This window comes from Ostrea edulis, chromosome 9, assembly GCF_947568905.1.
Source record: "Ostrea edulis chromosome 9, xbOstEdul1.1, whole genome shotgun sequence".
Taxonomy (NCBI): Eukaryota; Metazoa; Mollusca; class Bivalvia; order Ostreida; family Ostreidae; genus Ostrea; species Ostrea edulis.
The window spans coordinates 13,844,606-13,848,466 of NC_079172.1; positions in this window are offsets into that span (position 1 = coordinate 13,844,606).

Here is a 3,861-nt window from a genome sequence, read left to right on the forward strand (position 1 = left end):
AGAGAGGCACAGTGGAAAACCGGGTCATGGGATAGAAACTATCTAACAACAAAGGCCGTAACTAACTTAACTGGCATAGAGAGCTCTCCTACGAGTTACTAATTTTAAAGTAAGTTTCACATTTCGGAGAAATCCAGGTAGTTCCGGACAGTTTTCATACTACTTTACTTTGTTCAAAAGCACAAACTTTGTAGGGGGAATGAATTTATTTATCATTAACATGTGGACGGGGGTAAAACTGGATCGTATCTAATTAAAATTTTTAAAATAAAAACAAATTGCAGGGGTGGATCAAGGAATTGCGGTTAGGGGGCGCAACTTTATGAGGCAGGGGGTCTGGGGCCCGACTTGTAGTTCCCAATGGGTCCGGACGGGGCCAAGATTCTATAGATTTTATAGGGCTTGAAATATGTGTCCTATGTTTAGTAATTTTTACTATTTTCTGTCATTTTTAATAAGGTGAAATTAATAAAATGACGCAAATTTAAAGGGTTTGGAAAAAAAAGGTAAGTTATCCCAATAAGCGTAATTTAATAAATCAAGAGATTTTGTAGTTTATTTCTCCGAGAGTGGAAGAAATTATTGCTTCTTTTAGCATTTACATTTTTCTGAACAATTGCAAGAAACCTCCATTAACCTTCAATTTGAAAATTTTAGGGGAAGGGGCGCATTGAATAGTGACCCTGTTCAAAAAATACTCCAGGGGAAATTTTTCAACGGATGTTTGATCAATTTTCAATGTTGAAAATTTACCCAGAGCGTTAATTAACTACTCTCCCAAGCGTGAAATTTTTACCCTTGTTAAAAATTACCCGTAGACATGATCATTCTGGTGGGGTAAAATTTTAACATAGAAAAATGCAAAATATGATAACTAGTATGTTACATGTATATAACACTGTATGACTATTTATGACCTGCTCTAGTGTCAGCACTTAGTGGTGTTCAGAATTTAAAATTTGATCGGGGTTAACTTTTAATGTTAAGAAATGACCCCTGGGGTCGTTTTTCAACGGGGTCGCTACTTAATGTTGCACTGGCTGTACTCCGACACTGAATTAACAATAACACGATTTTTAAAAAAAAAAAATCAAATAAAACGATTTTTTAAATAAATTTTGGAGTTACGATGTGTACGACCTCGAACATTTCTTCGTCCCACGAACTCATCCAGGATGTTTTTAGTTATTTGTAAATATCATCAATTTAATTTTTTGCGCACATCAAATCAATTATTGATTTCATCACTGCGCACAATATTTTATTTGATGTTATCTCCAGGTGGTTGAAAATATCTTCAATTATTTGAGCTTGCGTTAATCTGGCGCTCCGGTTAGACCTAGCACGAACCAAATTAACTCGTATGATTTACCACGGGCATTCAATCACTGCATCTGGATTTTCCTTAATTTTAGTTTCACAAAGATACTTATTTCCCCCTTTTTATGCTCAATAAATGTGTACCATCGAAGAATATTCCGTTGGGTTGTATCAATGGCGTAGTTTCCATTGAGGCAACCGAGGCAGCTGCCTCGGTAAAAAAAAAAACCCACCTTTTACGTTGTTAAAATGTCGATAGCTTCTGGGGGGCTGCGCCCCCCAGACCCCCTGCCTCGGTAATATTCGAACCCAAGCTACGCCTATGTGTATATTTGGTGCGTCGGGTATCAAACATGTATACTGCGAATAAACTTCTTTTCAGGAGTAGCAGGACCATGCTAAAATTGCTCATTTAATTTAAAGTTTGTTCAACTCGGAAGCCGGGGTCACAATATGAGATCAAAATTTTATATGGGAATATGCATTCGAACAACTTCTTTTCAAGAGTAGCAGGGCCATACTAAATCATATTAAAATGCAAATGTTCCCAAGTTGTGCGAATTCAATGTTATACACCCCTGTGACTATTCAATGTTATACACCCCTGTGACTATTCAATGTTATACACCCCTGTGACTATTCAATGTTGTACACCCCTGTGACTATTCAATGTTATACACCCCTGTGACTATTCAATGTTATACACCCCTGTGACTATTCAATGTTATACACCCCTGTGACTATTCAATGTTATACACCCCTGTGACTATTCAATGGTATACATTCCTGTGACTATTCAATGTTATACACCCATGTGACTATTCAATGTTATACACCCCTGTGACTATTCAATGTTATACATTCCTGTGACTATTCAATGTTATACACCCCTGTGACTATTCAATGTTATACACCCCTGTGACTATTCAATGTTATACACTCCTGTGACTATTCAATGTTATACACTCCTGTGACTATTCAATGTTATACACCCCTGTGACTATTGAATGTTGTACATTCCTGTGACTATTCAATGTTATTCATCCCTGTGACTATTCAATGTTATTCATCCCTGTGACTATTCAATGTTATACAACCCTGTAACTATTCAATGTTATACACCCCTGTGACTATTGCTATGGGCATATGGTTGTTGGGTTTTATCTTATTTCTATTTTTTTTAAAAGCATTTATTCAATACAGTCGGAATTTCATCTCCACTACCTAAACCAAATTTCGATAATTATTATATTCAAGAAATAAAGTTTCTGTGAATGTTCCAAAACAACCTCCGAGGTCGAGAAATGTTTAACGTTTTGAAATATATATATATTTCAAACAACATTTTGAGACCAAAGTTATCCTCCATCATCCACAAAAACAAGAACTTTATTTCTATTCTACCACCACTCAAAAATATGCAGCCGACCGTTTACCTATACACCTACGAATTAGGCCATAGGCACCTGATCTCACCTCTGGTATATCTAGGGGTCCGTGTTTGCAATACTCTTCATTTTGTATTCTTTGTAGTAGTTATGAGATTGATCAATGATCGTTATCTTAATTTACCTTTTCATTTTAGTTGATTGTTTTGTAATATATATTTTCTTCTTCTTTAAAATTGAATTATCAGTTATCGACTTTGTTGTACTAGCAAAACACCAAGTGCAAACGAGATGTGTGTCAATTTTCTCATAATCAGTTATTATGTATGAAGGTATATCGCAGAATGACCGCGACATTCCCTTGATACTTGCAATAACTGATAGAATAAAGAAAGTACCGAATTATTCATCATATCTGTATTTCTCTCTGTAACACACTTTGTAAAGTTACTGACATCCGTATGAAAAGTAATGGACATGAAAATAATTATTGAAAAGTTATGGACATTTTAACACTAGATCATTCTGTATATCCGCAGATTAATGAAAACCACACGCTTCAAAACAAGTCATGATCTAATAATGGAGCCGTAAGTCTATGTATATTTAACAATTTTCAGGTAAACAATGAGAAATGAATATGTTTCTGTCACCACCATCTTGGGATGACTGTGCCGGTAATTTAAATTACAGATCACCGGTACACCCCAGCAAACACTTGTCGACCAAGTGTAAATTGAACTAGGGCCATCCTTTCCGGACTAATACCACCCACGGGGCAAACTATATGGTGGATAAAAACATACTTCCCAAGATGAAACCAGAAGTTCCCTAATTAGTCGTCCATCGTCGGTGCCAGTCATCTAGTATATAATTTTTGTTGTTGAAATCTTTGCTTTAAAAAAATCAATCAAATATTGAAATATTCCCGGTGATGCTCAGTAAAAACACTATACCAATAAACAGGATTTTCAGAGAATTTAAGTTAATAATAGTTTATCATCATTTCTCTTTATTTGGTACATGGTTTGTCCATTTTCTAGCATAATGAAAAATCTATCTTCTTATATCTAACATTTCTTAATGACCAACCCCGGAATCATCTACAGTCCACTATGTCACTGACAGTTTTAAAAATATACTGAACAACTCC